Source organism: Rhamphochromis longiceps, linkage group LG11 (assembly GCF_057381845.1).
Source record: "Rhamphochromis longiceps isolate RC_006_pf linkage group LG11, R_longiceps_female_GT1.1, whole genome shotgun sequence".
NCBI classification, from domain to species: Eukaryota; Metazoa; Chordata; class Actinopteri; order Cichliformes; family Cichlidae; genus Rhamphochromis; species Rhamphochromis longiceps.
Window position 1 is genome coordinate 32,700,535 of NC_140567.1, and position 16,141 is coordinate 32,716,675.

General features: G+C 40.7%; 1 protein-coding gene across 8 annotated transcripts in view; it reads left to right on the forward strand.

The window, feature by feature from the left end:
• sema6cb (semaphorin 6Cb) overlaps positions 1 to 16,141 on the forward strand; it is a 154,707-nt gene that overhangs the window by 38,258 nt on the left and 100,308 nt on the right. For 5 of the 8 annotated variants that reach the window (XM_085423696.1, XM_085423705.1, XM_085423706.1 and 2 more), the window contains exon 3: positions 2,951 to 3,091. The exons of 1 other annotated variant lie outside the window; for it this stretch is intronic. The gene's annotated coding sequence lies outside the window, so the exon portion shown is untranslated. Of the gene's footprint in view, positions 1 to 340; positions 561 to 2,950; positions 3,092 to 11,717; positions 11,879 to 16,141 lie in introns of those variants that run through there. 2 more of the 8 variants (XM_085423700.1, XM_085423701.1) reach the window with 2 other exon arrangements.

Below are 16,141 nucleotides of genomic sequence, written 5' to 3' on the forward strand. Positions count from 1 at the left end.
AATGAAGCCATTCATCACAGAGTAAACAGCATAGCAGAAGGGCAGGAGCAGGAGAATAAGAGAAAATGCTTGGGGTAGAGGCAACAGAAGAGAAATCCATGCTGAAAAAGCAAACAAAGCATGACACCCTTTGCCTGACAGAAGTTCGCCATCCCCTGCTCTCCTCACGAGGATGTGACATTTAAGAGGGTGGTGTCTTGTTATTGCAGGCCTAATTAACATTCCACGTTACGCCAGCTGGAGATGGACACCCTGCCAGTGCCGTCCCCCTTTTCACCCTCGTGTTTGTCCATGAAGTTCTTTGCTTTCTCTAAGTGTAACTGGCTCTCAGTGTTCCCTCATGCCCTGAGGTCTTTATTGTGTGACGATGCACACGGGCTCTGCCAATGTCGTCTCAAATGTTCCACTGTGGTCAGTCTATTTGCCATTGCCAGAGGTGTCAGGCAGTAGTAACCATGGTGACAGTGTAAGGTCTGAATTGTTGGAGGTGTCGGAGCCCTCGGGGGTGCTGCAGATCTAACTACAAGAATCTGTGGCGCCCAGTGAACTTTCTCTGTCAGGTCAGTTACCGTCTTATGACAAGATGTCGAAAGTGATTGATTTCATTTTTTTTTTTTTTTTTTTTTTATGAAGATGTATTTAAATTTAAATATATTTCTCAATATATCAAAGTGGCCATGTCTGTGGAAGTTTCTCTTTGATAGTTTTGTTTCCACCATGAATGTTATGATTGCTGATGTGATTATTTTTGTATTTTTATTTCAACCTTAAAGCTGCTGTTTTTAGAATGGGGTTTAGAGGAGAATTCCTGTCTGACCAAATCAATTACCGTCAGTTTAAAGCAGTAAACCGGTTTGTTAAATTTAAAGATCCCAAAGCAACAGTTAAATAAATGGGCGACTTTAGTCTAAGAAGACCTGCACAACTTCCAAACTGCCACGAGGATGGTTTTGGCAAAGGATTTCTCTCTGAAATAAAGTAGGTTTAAAGCAGTGAGCTGTTTTTGAAGCCTAAAGTTGACAGAGGTGAACGATCCTGTTCACTCCTGTGCTAGTGATTTGGTAAATATAGAGAAGCTTAGTATGTAGAAATATGTGAGTATTCAAGGAAATTTATATAAAAATGGTATTGACGTAAACTTGTATGCACAGCCCCCCCCCCCCCCCCCCCCCCCCCCCGCCCCCCACATCAAAGAGTTTAAGTTATTACCCCATGGCTTTACTTTTCAGACCCTGAATGCTATGACCATCATGTACATGCATTTCTATAGAGATTAGACGGGGATTTTTCGGATTTCTTTTTTTATTATGTACTTTTTATTATGTACTTATGTACACAGTCGATATCACCACAGAGCTCATTTAAAATTTGAAGTAACTCTTCAAAAATGTTACACCAAAAAACAGGTTTTTTTTTTGTTTTTATTTAGTTTGGTTTGATGTTGGTAATGATCAAAGCAACGATTTAACAAAAAAAGAAAAAAAAACATCTCTATATTCACTCCCCATCCTTCAGTGATTTCCAGAAAGAGCTGAAAACATTTAGTGTGTGAGAACAAGGAGCAATCTGACATGCAGGGCAGGGGGTACAGAACTGAAAGAAAACAGAAAATTGCAGACAACAAATAGTGGATAGTGACTTTGAAGTATATATATTTTTGTTTTGGTACAGGCGCTGTACTTATACTTGATGCTTAGATGTTATCCTTTTTGCACAAAACCTTAAACACTCTCTTCAATGGAGAAACAGAGTGACATAATATCGGACGTTGCTGCAAAGAAAGTTAATTAACGTTATAGCGTTTATGGACCTCTTGAAAAAATGCGAGAACTCTCTTTTTTTTTTTTTTTTTTTCCCTGCTGTTGGTCCTCATTTCAAAAAAAGGGGGGGAAGCTTAGATATGGAACAACAATTTGATATTAGAGCATTAATTCTTGAGTAAAATTAAAGAATTAGAGAACCAATTTTTTTGAGAGATAATTTCAAATACAAAGCTTGAAACATTGTTAGTCACACAATTGTCACACATGTCACACTGACAATATTGTGAAATGGTGTGAATGTGAGGTATCAATCATTACCATAAGTAGTGGTGTGTGCACCTTAACCAAATAATACAGCATGAAGCTGTGCACAAAATGTGTCCTAGAATTCTTCAAACTAGCCAAAAATACACCAAATAAATTGGCCTCCTCCTGGTTTTAGCACATGTGTATGTGCTTCATTGTGATTTATTCATCACCTCAGTGTTTGGCTACTTATCAGCAGTGCAGGCAAGTATTGAGCTTGTGGAGATGATAGAATTGTGGGACTTGCTGTGCCGGGCTGGAACAATAGACGATGAAAATAAGAGTGGCAGTGCAGAGTGGGGGTGGGGGGGCGTTGTCACTCGTGTGAAAGATGGATGCCACACAGAGCCAGGGCTGAAAGTGGGACAGCTCTCAGAAGGACAACCGGGAGACAAAGGGCTAAGACACCAAAAAGCCTCAGAATCGGCAGTCTGAGGAGATCTTTCAAGGACTGATTCCGCAGTCCTCTGTTTCAGGCATGCCAGTCTAATAAATAATAAGCATGCGCGGTTTGGTTTTGAAGTTTATGGCCCCTTCTCTGCTGTCAGTTCAAATCAAACTCCAATTTAAATTGTATTCCTCTGCGCATTTGTGCCTCTAACTGTAGTGCTTTCTCCCACTGGTAGTAAATTCCAGTGACATTTCATCGTCTTTGATATCCTTGATTGTGTACTTCACCTCAACTAAAACACAGCCTCTGAGTCTGTGCTGGTCTCTGTAGACTGTCTCCACTGATCAATTCTTCAGCCCATCTGTCTGCCAGGCTTATTCACAGGGCCGCACCATAGGCAGACGAACTCTCACGGCAGGAGTCTTCATTAAACCAATCCTCCCTACCTCCTCCTCTCCCTCCCTCCTTTCCTTTTTCTATCTCTCCACAGGCCTGGGGAAAGTTAATAAGAAGATTCGATCAGCTGGCAAACCACCCCCCCACCACCCCCACCTTCCTCGACGCCATCCTCTTATCCCAGCCATTGTCTTTGTCCAGTGTTGCTGTGACTCACTGACATAGTTGGATGCTGGTGAGTCAATAATGGTCTAACCTCAGCTGTTTTTTGATGGGGGTTAGTTCACTTAATTTGAGAAATATTGCTAACTGTTCCAAGTATCAGATGTAACTACAGTAGTATTAACGCAGCTTTATCAGTTGTAGCAAACGTTGTTCTGCCTTATGTTCATATCATAGCTTGATTAAAGCTGCTAAGTAAGTGAACTTATATTAGCTGTAGTTTCTTGTTTGTATACTGTTGGAAACTAATGATCCAAAGTAATCCCATCTTTTTCTGTGATCGGTTACCTGTAAATGAAAATCCTGTAAATAGCTTTACCTCACTTCACACCAGTGTAAATCACTGCTGTCTTGATCTTAGGGTTCAGGCTTACGTTACTGTGCATACACAGAAATAACACTGGTGTCTGTGTCGGGGCAGTATTTGTTATTTGTACCAAAGTTTTTATGTTGAAGTCGGGAATAGAAGAGCACGGAAATGGGGCAAAATATGTGAACAGCAATCTTAGTGTTATTTTCATCTAAGCTGTGTTGGAGAAGGCACATTTTTGCCGAGTGTTAGGAGGATTAGAGCGAGAGGAACTGTAAACAAAAAAGGGCTAGTAATATATGGTCATCTTCAGCCTAACAAGACTTCCCTATTTACTGAAACCATCAGAACCCTTGTATTTTATATTTCTTTCTACCTGCTGCTGTGCTGTGCTTTGCAAGGTGAGGGGGTGTCGGTTTGGCTCAGTTGTCCTGCCAGAGAAATGGATTTGCCATGATGGATGGCATCAGTGGCACTGTACAGGTCTCAGCCTGTTGCTGAATCACAGCTTTAAACTAATTTTGTGGGCACAGCAGAGCCGTTGTGCTTTGTGCCCGAGCTTGGGACCTGGCTCATCTAACAGCCCAGCTGAAGCTTGCATGCCAATTACACCCCCCCTCCAACCCCCACCATTGGCCAAGAAGAGCAGGCAAAGCAAGAAAATAAAGAAGTATCTGCTCACTTGCTGAGGCAAACACTTTGCTTTAGTGCCCTTGTAATTCAGTAGTGTAGGTAACAGCCATGCGCTGTAATATCCTGTGGGCGAGCACCGAGTTAATTTAATTATACTCGTCATGGTCACTTTCCTTCCCTGTAAAGATTGTTAACGTAAGTGTACTACTTTTATAGTCGCAATTTCTGCTTGATTCAAAACATCTCGGACATGTTGACATCTTGTTGTGATTTATAAGTAGCGTGTGGGGCTCAGATTTGTCTTAAGCGTTGAAGCTCAATGAGCACTGTTTATCCTGTGCATGCTTTGAAAAGTGATGCGAAACCCAAACTGACGAAATGTCCAAAAGTTTTTATTGATGGAATTAATTTTGCTCAAGATACTTTCATGTCACGCCCTGTTTTTAATTTTCCATAGACTGCTGCACTTGCATGTGTTTAGCTTAGATTAGAGGTTTGCTATTGTGTGGCAGGAAATGTCTTGAATTCAAGGTCTGCATCACAGCAAAGAAGAATGTCTATTGCATAGTGTTTTGACCTTGAGCCCTTTCTTGTTCTAATTACTGGTTTTGCTGTGTTCTTTAGACTTCTGTGATTCGACTTAAGCATTTCCCCGTGACATAAGATTTTGATGCAACTAGGAAGATGGTGAAGTTGTAGTTGGATTCGCAACTTGTAGGTGTCATAGGAAAAATCAAGTGCTTTCACATTGTTGGATGTCATCTCAGTCTGATATTCAGTGCCTTTATTTTATTTTTTTTAAACTTGGGATTCAATTTACTCTTATGGCGTAACAACCATAAATAATGAGCATAAACTGATTTAAATCAAAGCGCTTTTAGTCATGGTGAGTAAATGTAAACGGCTTAAAGGTGTGTTTGTTATGTTTTGGGGTATAATTAATCATGATTGTGCTCTTGACTCCAATCTCTTTGTGGGTGCTTTGCATTATTGTGCTTTTAATTTACTGTGTGAGAATTTTGACTTGGGGCGCTTTCAGAGTGAGACGCGACAACAGCAGCAGCTGCCATTTATTCTGCACGGCTCTCACCAGATTACACAGTGGCCTGCTCTGCATCCAGCAGCAACATTTTTGACATGGTCAAACTCGAGCAGCAGCAACAGAAGAAAACTGCTCATTCACGGTTCTCTACCCCCACAATGCCCTCTCTCTGTTCTCTGGTCAGAAATGACATGCGGGTAAAATAGCATGGTGGCAACATGCTTCTGATACTCGGACCTTTTTTCACACCGACATTCTGACTTGTCACAATAGGTAAAGCAAGGCTGCATAATGGTGACTGCATCCATTCAGCAGCAGTCAGGCTTCTGAACATGCTGCTTGGCTGCCATCGCTTACTGGGACACTTCTTATGCTGAGCACAGTCTACACAATATTTTTGTTTATGTATATGATGGCCAACATTTCAGATTAGATGATTAGAGCCATAAAAGCTTGTTTCTTGTTTTTTTTTTTTTTTTTTTCAGTCAAGCTTGCTGGCTTTCACGACATGCATGATGTCAGTGGAAAGGAGAGTCGAGCTAGAGAGTTAAGCTGTGTGTGTGTGTGTGCGTGTGCGTGTATTCTGCTTCACAGTTCCACCTACCTAAACTGGATAATGAAGCAGTCATGGAAGATTTTTTTTGGGAGAATAAAAAAAGTGACATGCAAGTCATTGTGCAGGGACATTATAATGTACCCCAGATATGAGAGATGTGAGAGAAAACAATCAACTGACATGCACGTTAACCATTTCCAACAAGACCCTATGTTGTGTGTGTTGGACCATAACTGGGCTGTTATTGTGCAGTCTGAACTTGGTAAGTATTAATTCCACCTGCGTTTCCTCCTCCTGTGGAAATTGTGATGTAAGAATTCTGCAAATCCACAGTTTGAAAGGATATAGGCATCATTACTTAATCGTAATTGGATCATGAATGAACTCTTATTCTAATACACTGTTTTTCCAGTTCACGGTTTACCTGAAATATCTTTAAACATGAAAGCTTTCAACACGCTGGCATTTGTAACAGTTCAGGACAGTTAAATGCCAAAAGTAACATGGCGTCACCTCAAGACTGGTCTAGTCTTGAGGATGTTTGTACCTCAGTTTTAGTCAATAGTGGAAAAAGTTCTGGCAGTGAATCCAGCTTAAAAGAAATTAGTCTTAGTCACGCAAAGTATGCTGCAGTTGTGCGTCATAAGGATGCATTTTAGGGTGGCTTTACCCTATTAGAATTGGTAAAACATTCTATACTCTTAGGACAGCTTTTACTGATGGCCTGTCACGATGCAGGTAGTGCTAGGAGGTGATACAAACATTAAAGTGACAGTATTGTTCTCCTGCTATCTTTGTGCACCCACCAACAACTCCCTGGCCATCTCATCTCTCCTCCTCTTTTAGAATCAGACACAGGGATTCATGGCAGCAGTGTGTGACCTGGGACCTGTTTGGGTCTGCAATGCATTAAGATGAATACAGCCATCCCACTGTCAGATGATAAATGGCGGGCTGCAGGGAAGGCTCTTCACTATGTAAAAGAGGTGCTTGCAGACATGGCACTTTCATCAATCAGAATGGGAACCGCTGTAATGTTGTTACACCACAGAAAAGATGTACAGTCTGTTTCCGTGCAGCACACAAATGAATCCTCTTTGTCTGTTTGGATAATGCCTTTCACCCTCTGCGTTGCAGGGGACGTGATTTGGGTGCAGTGATGAGATATTTAGGTGCATAAAGTCCTTGTTTTGAGCTTCATTTAAACATAATCCCACTGTGTAATCAGCTGTCCTTACACAGGTGTAACGTCGCCTTATCTGCGCTACAATTTTTCCGTTTCGCTCAGACGGCAGCATCAAGGTCTCAATTAAAGTGACACCTGGTATCTCACATTCACACTTCCTCGCGAAGCCCCAGCAGAGCTCCCTGACAGTGAGCCTGGAGCTGCTTAGTTAACACTTCAGAAACCCTGGAGATGATTTTGGGAAAGGTGCAGTGGAGTGACGGTGTGTTGTCTCTAAGGCTACGTTCACACTGCAGGCAAAAGCGCATCAAATTTGACTTTTCTGACCGTATGCGACCCATATCTGATGATGGTATGACAGTTTGCACAGCACAAATCCGATATTTTCAAATCCGATCTGGGTCACTTTCGAATGTGGTACTGAATCCGATACATATCCGATGTTTTAGAAAGCGACTGCTGTTTGAATGATCATGTCGCATTAAATCTGTCTTTTACGTCACTTACACAAGACAGACGCCAATTATCAGCTCAGGAGAAGCGCCCGAGAAGACATCGCGAACGCTTCCTGGCCATCCGGTGTAGATGTCAGTGAAACTGTTGGGAAGACAACGTTGGAGAAACGTGAACATTTTATTTGTACTGTATAATCTGCAGATTCTGACAGAAATCTGCGACTATCCTTGGAAGCACCGCTCCTCTAAAACAGCAATAAGGATCATTATTAGGTTACATTATTATGTAAATAACAAAATAGCTTAAAGCAAAAATTGGGAAACGTAAAGTCAGAAGTCTTTATATTAAGGGCCAGCAGTCAAACAATACGGTTTGCTCTGGGTCTAAACAGAGCGCGTTGTGTGTGACGTCTTCTTTTGCGCATGCGGGCCGCTTTGAGGGTTCACGTTAGAGCGTGTTTGCTGTCGCATTTATTTGTAGTGTGAACAAGCAGACAAAACAAAATCGGATTTGATCAAAAAATCAGAATTGAGCATTAAGACCTGCAGTGCGAACGTAGCCTTAGATAAGAACAGCAGACGGGTTTATGTGGGACACGCAAGGGTGAATAGTGCAGTCCCAGGTCACTGGTAAAGAAAGCAAAAGGTAAAGGAATTTTTGAGGGGTTATTTTTATCTTTTATTTCTTGTCTTTTTCTTTCTTGTTTTCTGTTGTGATAAAGGATCCAGTGTGAATTGGGATTTGGTTGTGGAAATATTATGATTAGTCTTTAATGTCTCTGTGTTTGCGGAGCTCATTTAAGTGCCTCGGCTCAATAAAATGTGTATGTTTTTCTTTAAATTGCTTGCTAAATCTCTAATATCAGTACCCACACATATATCATTTTCACCATTTCTCAGTTCTACTCTGTCTGGTATTCTGCCTCTTCTACAAGCAGCACTTTCTTATAGCTCAGAGGATCTAATCATTCTCCTGGCTTTTGTTTTTTGTATGCTGCTAATCTCCTCCCCGAACCTACTGTATCTCTACCTCCCTTTTCTCACGTCTCTTCCATCATGTTGCTACCCTCTCATTCTCTCTGCATGTAGCCGTTGAGTCGTAGCAGTTCTTGTGGCAGGAGGTGTGGTGTAACCCCGGCTGTTTTGGCAGATAAGCCTCAGCCTGCCCACCTGCTTCCCCGCTGCTTGTCAGCCAAATAGGACTTGCACTGTCACTGACATTCATTCGGCGGCAGGAGGTTGCCTCCTCGATGGATCCGCCACAGCCGCCTCACCGCCTCTAATTTTCATGCATGAGAAGGCTGAAGAGCATTCGACTCTCCTTGAAACAAACAGCAAAAGTCTCAAAAGAATTAAACCAGTGAGTGTTAAAATTGCTCCCTGTTTCAGTTTGAGATGGATTTTACGTTTATTTTCACTCAACCTTTATCTTACCTGTGGAGATCAGAGTATTGCTTTTTTTATTCTGGCTATATAATCGCAACACAGTGTACAGAGAAAAAGCTGCATTGCCAAAAATCTAAATTCTAACAGATTTTGTTGATCAGTCTGTTATTTTTTTATGATATATTTTTTTTAAACAAGCCTTCCAAACTTGACAGTTTCCCATTAGTCTGTGTTTAGACTCCAAGTCTACAAACATGATCAACAACAAGAGGAAATAAAGGAGAAAGTTCAGTGCCAGTATACCAGCTCTAAAAGAACATTTGGGACTGGCTATTTTAAAAATATCTGTGAGGATGAAGTCTGTCATTTTAGATTTGGGGGAGTTTTACTCAATTTTAGGGCTTGATCAAAATCGGGGAGCAACACATAAAAATCAAATTAAAAAAAAAAAAATGTTTTTTTTTTTTTAATTTTTTTTGTTTTTTTTCCCCCCTTCAGGAGAGACTGGTTTGACTTGTTTCTCTTGTATGCTTTTATTCATACTGCCCTTCCTTAAGGGCATTGTCCTAATTGAAGATTTTAAAGCCAATAGGTTATGCCTGTGAAACTGGATGACAGCAGCTTGGGCAAGACTGAGAACCATCAAGTATAATGTTGTGAATACAGACTGCGAAACCATATGCCTCTCAGGCACTCGTGTGAACACGGGCCTTTAGTGCTGTAATTCCCTTTAATTGATTTGTTACTGCACTAATGGTGGTTATAATATTGAGTTGTCTTCTTTGATGATCCAATCATCGCTGCTGTCAGAGAGGCACTCCTCCTTCGCTCAGGCACCAAACGCACTTCCTGAACTATGTACGCAGCTATTGAAGCCAGTTGTACATTTGTGGATTTGTAGCACTGAGGCGGCAGAGCAGTGGGAGCTATAGCTCTGTGTCTTGAGCCAAAGGAGTGATTGCCTGGTGAATAGTTGTATGGTAAAGGTCAATAAACCGTGGCTAGGTTATTGTGTGGCAGATTGAAAAGGAAATTATATTGCGGTGAAGACGGGGAGGTGTGCGTTTGCATGTACTGTTTTTATGTGTGAAATTGTGTGTAGAGGTGCAGCCCTGTGCTCTTTTCTTTCCGTCGTGAGTTTCTCTTGGCAGTGAGTCTTCCAGCTGACCTGTCAGTGTTATTCAGCCTACAGGGCTGTGAAATGACCCACCACAGGGCTCACCTGGGGCACTGCAACCTCTTTTCGCTTTTCCCTTCACACTGTTGCTCCCTAACTATGTTTTATTCCTTTTCCTCCCTGTGTTCTCACTGCTTTATATTCACTCGCCACACCTCATTCACTCTGTCTTTTCACTCTTTCACACAGACAGAATTGCTGTACTTTCTCTCTATTCTCCAGAGACTTAATGTTTCCTGTTTGGATCCTGCTTGCAAGGCTTCAATAAGAATCGCTTAATGAAGTAAGAGGGGCGATGCAGACCCCTATTTTTTTTTTTTTTTCTCATAGACTACTGAAAATGTTCCAGGAATAGGAACAACCTATCTCAACAGCTCGTCTTGCTTTCTGTGGTTTTTGGCTGTGTCTGATGCTCTTCTATTATGTACAAGACGAGAATGCCAAGTTTTTTCTTTTCCATTTTTGTTTTGTCTTCTCTTCTGCTGCAGTAAATTTATCCCCTTATCCTCACAATACTCAAAACACACCCTGCTCTACCTGCAACTTTGAAGCTTCAGGTGTTTTATTGTGTGAGGTTGATTTGGGGAGCAAATCCATGTTGTTCTGGTCCAACATGCCGGAGCACTGTACTTTTGCTCTGATGGTGAAGAGATGGATGATTGAAAGAGATTAATCGTCATGGAGCAGACATCAGTCAAGCTGACAAATGGCAGCCGCAAACTTGGAAAGCCATTAGCGGACCAAGGCGGGAGTGAAGCCCAGCCAAGCCCTGCTGATTTCCATGAGTCTCCCTTCTAAAGCACAGGCCCGTGCCAGGCCGCAACACAGTGGTGGGTGTGAGCACCACCTCAGGTCCCTTCTGGCCTTTGCTGCTACCAACCAGTATGTTGACATAGGGTTGATTCTCAGCCATTAACGAACAAACGCTCCAAAGAAACATGAAGGAGTTAGTCCATCATTTCACTTACCTGTCATGACTCAGGCAAAGAACTCACGTGAGTTGAAAATAAGGGCGTTGACTGGCGTTATGTCTTACTGCTTAGGGTTTACAGTGTCAGCATTAATGTTGTGATTCAAACGGATTCAGATTCAGACAATTTGAACAAAATAAAATAAGATGATGTTCCAAACTGATATTGAACATTTTTTGCTGAATGTGTCAGTTTGGAATGGTTTCGATTTTGATTTTCACTGCACATATTATGCAAAACAACTTTTTTTGAGCCTCTCGTACAAAACCAGGTGAGAGGTTAGCTGTTCTGCTTTGACTGCACTCCACAGAGAAGAAAATGTGTGGTAGACATCAGCGAGTGCTGTGTTTTCTTTTTCTGAGTGCTGTGTTTTCTTTTTTCTTTTTGTTTTAGCAGCTGCTTTTGTAAAGGAAATAGCTTTTTTGTTCAAACAGAAATAAAGAGTCACTTGGGAGGGAGGGCAGATGAGGGGTGGGGAATGGGCTCGTATAAACACTGTGCCAGAACTGTTCTTCTGCAATTAATGTAAACTGACACCGAATCTACTAAAGAGTGTTCAGAGTCGTATTTTGCAAGTTGTTTTAAAAAAATGCATCAGAGTGAAGCAAAAAAAAAAAAAAGCAAAAGTGGATTAATGCAGCATTAAAAAATAATTTACCCTATATTAGCAAAGCATTAGGGCCAGAAATCTCTCTTAAGTTACTATAAGAAATGGCAATGTGGATGCAAAATAGACAAGAACAATGAAAGTCTCTGGCAGTGAAGTATCTGATGCTCTAGTTGAAGGGAATACCTTATCTTGCAGACAATGTTCTGGAATGTATCAGTGTTGTGTTAAATGGCGTACAGGTGGGGAGAGAATGTCACTCTGCAGGAAATGCCATGAAGCACTTACAGAGGTAGCATGAGGAATGTGGTCAAACTGTTGCTCAGACCAGCCATCCAGTTGTTGATGGGGGGAAGATGCACTTTAAACTGAAAACAGCAAGAAGCCCCCTCACATGGATAAACATTTGGACTAAATTTATTTTGTAATTTATTCTGTGACGTCACACAACTTTGGAACACTGCAAAAGGGCATTGAGTAAGTAATTTTCAGCTTTTTATTCGTCTTGTCTAAAACACTTTGGCTACAGACAAGTCAGTCGTTAGTCTGACCTCAAGTCAAAGTCTCTTTAGAATGGGATTGATTACAAGTTGAAACACTGTAACCGCTCGATGGACAGACCTCAAAATAACTTGCAAGGACGTATAAACGCTAACATAATAAATGATATTTGATTGTTTTTCATGCAGGCTGCTCATTTAAAATAATCTGTGTATGAAACTTGTGATTGATACTGGGTATACAGCATGTAATTATTACTTTTTTCTTTCCCAGAAGAAAGATGACAACTATGAAGGAGTTGAGCTGATATCTTTGTCTGTTGCTTGGAAATACTGGAACTGTGTCATGTTGCTCATGCAAACATGACCGTGTGATCGACACGACCGTCATGCCGATCACGCAAACATTAATGTTCGTGTGATTGACATGGCACAGTGCCACCATTTTTGATTCCTACAGCTTCTTTTCTGTTGAAACCAAAAAATTTTTTTTGTATTTCTTTATCTTTTTTCCCTGCAGTCTCATGCTGATCATGCAAACGATTGCAGATTTGTGCAAAAAATGGTGGCACTGTGTCACGTTGATCACACAAACATTAGTAGACCTACATCTACTAACCTGTTACGTGATCAACGTGACACAGTGCCAACTTTTCAGATATAGATTTGCCATTGTTTGAGTGATCAATGTGACACTGACATTTGTAGAAAAGAAAAAACAAACAGATAAGAACTGCAACAGAGATAAAGGTAAGGCGTGTTGGCATTCCAACAGAAAAGAAGCTCTAGTTGAGCTGCGGTAGGAGTAAGGTATATGCACAAAGTGTCCTCCAGCTGTGACCGATACTGCAGCCACGTTTCTTAGCCTGTGATTCAGCAGATAATATGATCACACAGAGTGCAAACATAAAATCGTATTAAGTTTATTAGAAGCATGTTTTTAGCGTGTGGCTCTCAAAGAGCTTTGTTGAAATCACTGAGATGGCACTATATTTCGTAAACAAATATGTGACTCTATGCTTGCACAAAACAGAATTGGAATGATGATAAAACACTGGGAAGTGGGGACAGAACTAAAAAGGGAATTGGATGATATAGAAAACGGGAAAAGAAGGAAAAACAAATGGACTTTGATCTTAAGGCTATAGGTTGGAGTCTGTGACGAAGCATCCCAGTTGAACGCTCATACTAAGACAATTTTAAGGAAGTGGACTTAAAAACTCACTTTTGTTTTTCAGTAAATGGATTCAATGAGTCATTTAGGCCAAATACAGGACAATCAATGTGTATACTTGGTGCCTTCAACAATAAAACAAATCTTTAACTTCAGTTTTTACAAGCTTGTCACACTGAGATTGTGTGTGAACCTTACCTTTTACCTTTGTTACTCTGACATGCTCCCTTTTTGTAGGATTTTAGTTTTAGTCTTTAGTCTTATAAGCTGTTGCATTTGTTATCTCTCCAGGAAACTGCAGACTAGTTATAATATTGTCAGTCTGTGGGTGCCTGTTGGAAGGATTTTGAAACAATATAAAATTTAATTTACTATCGGAATACCTTGTTTGCTTTAGAGCTCCAAACACCTGGAAACTGGCAAACGTGAGCTTAAGATTGTCGGAGGGGAACCGGATGGCGTTGACAAGGCAACGGGAGCTCATTATCTCGTCGTCTATGCTGGTCCACGGTGCGCCATTGATGGGTGCCAGAGGAGAGTTTCGAGCAGACAGATGGGGTTGAACTCTGCATTTCACGCAAAAGACGAGTGAGCTGGGATAACAGCGTCCACAGAAATGACATGTCGGTGTTGTAATCCTGGATTACCTGTCTGCCTTGCTCTACTTCACTGTTCGTGTTGCACGTTCCACATTAGACAAGATGACAAACAGTGGCTAAGCCTGAGCTGCTGTGAGACTATTTGATATGTATTGTCAAGATACAACATGTATGCATTTAAATTCAGCTATCTAACACTCCTTACCCACACGTTTTCTACTGACCATTTTTTGAAATGATGTCTGAAAAGGACAGGTAAGCCTGAAGCAGTTAAAGAAGAGGGGAAGGCGGAGATGCATCTGGACCCATTTGAAATTACTGCTTGTCTGATTTCTTTTTTCTTACTTTTCTGTTGGAAGTGAACATACAGCACTCAACTTGCAGCAGGTGGTTTACGTCATATCTTCCAGGAGTGAGCTATTTAAGTTCTAAAAGATTAAGTGTTGGACTATGGCTAAAGCTTGCAGCATAAATCCTGGTGCACAATACACCAGCTTCCTGAGCAAGAGACCTTCTGAACAATAAAAATTTGTTTTTGGTCAGGTAGACCAAAAAAAGCGACTGAAAGTCACGAATATGAAACCACATAGTGAGCATGAATTATTTACTACAATTTAAGAGATTTTAAGTTAACAAAGACGGTCAAATAAAGGTAGTTTTATGTGGCATGTTCAAGATATTTTTATTCCTTTTTTTGGATATTTTCAGGCGTTCTTTTGAATTTTCACTGAGCTGAGAAATCGGTGCACACACCAACCAGGCTGACAGCTTTGGCTTCTGTTTTTGAGTTCTGGTGCATCTTCCATTCCAGCAATGGTTATGACAGCTGAAGCATCTAATTGGCATGGAGCTGTGGTCATAAAAGTTTTCCTTTATTCAGACTAAAAACAAGAAGTTTTGTGTCTCGAGCCTATTTGTTAGCATAATTATGTAGCTATGATGCGTATTACAGGAATTAGTTTTGCGTAAGGTCTGTAGGGAAACACCTGAATTGAGACAGTTTTCTGACTAATTATGTTCATGCTCACAGAGTTTTACCTTTGTGGGTACAGATTGTGGAGGACTCTGGTCATGTCACAGCCACAGGAGCCTGCAAAGCAAAACCTCTAACAAGTAACCCATGCCTTTGTTCAATTCCCATCCACAGTATTTTATTTCTAGAGTGTAACAACTTCTATTCTGAGAGTTTGAGAGCTGTTTACACTTCTGTCTCTCAGCAGCGAGGCTTTCTTTGCAGGATGTGTTCTGCTGCCAGTGTTTACCAAGGGATGCGCCTTGTTTGCAAGAAATGAGTGGGAGAAAGAGATTTAGTGTTTTTCCTGTTCTCGATTTGCATGATTTTGGTTGGAAGCACTGTGGCAGCCGGCAGAATCTTAGACACATTTAGTTGGCACAAATAATCACAGCTCTTAGTGCAGGCAGAGACTTGACATCTTGGATTCCTTCAATCCTTTCAATAAAGCTTTTTCATCATGTATATTATATCCAAACCCCTAAGATGAGGAGTAGCTGTCCTTAGGGGCGAAAGAACAAAGATGCATGAAAACAATCGTGATTATTAAAAGCTCTAATTGAATGTAACAAGTACATTTTATGCAAATATTGACCTGTAATGAACTTGACATCTTCTTTCAGTCGCTTCCTTTGGGGGTCATAACAGCGAATTATTTGCTGCCATCTTACCTTGTTCCTGGCATCCTGCTCGTTCACACAAGCCCTCTGCTGAATGGCCCTATGCAGCTTAGTTGCTTATTTTTATTCCTTTTTTTTATTTTAAAAACTACATATAACAAGAACCTCTTTTTGTGTGTAATCCTGTTGAATTTATGCTTCTTTGAGTTTTAATAAATCACTGGAGCTGACAGTATAGCGATGTCACAGCTGGTACTGAGTCAGGCAGTTGCATTACTGTAGGTTAAAGGCTTTTAAAAAAGAGGAAAGGAAACCACACACATACAATCTGAGTTTTGTTTTGTTCCATTTTATATGTATTGTCTGAATTCTGGGGGGGTTTGGACTTTTTTTTTGAGTTCTTTATAATGATCTGTGTGACATTTGCACGATCCATAAGTGCTCGTATCAGACTTGGGCATAAGAGCATCAAAGGAACATTTGCCTGTTGTTCCTTCACAGTTGTTTAAAGCAGTGGGCAGTAAATTTAAAAAAACAAAAGAATAAATCAAAAATGCTCAAAAGGAAACATTGGTCTTTTTTTGTGAATAAAGGATTAGGACGGTGTAATTAGAAGGTTCAGAGTTCAGTAGGGTGGAGAAGCAAATCGATTGCATTTGAAAGTAAAAGAGTAGTCAACTATTGTCTTTTAGATGGGAAGAAAACTTTGAGAAAACGGAAAGGATCAATGTTTTCTCTCTGTCAACATATATGGCTATATGGTGACTCATCTCATGTTATTGCTATTTCTTTGTCAGCTCACATGATATTTACTTTTGCGATTTTTCCCATTTAG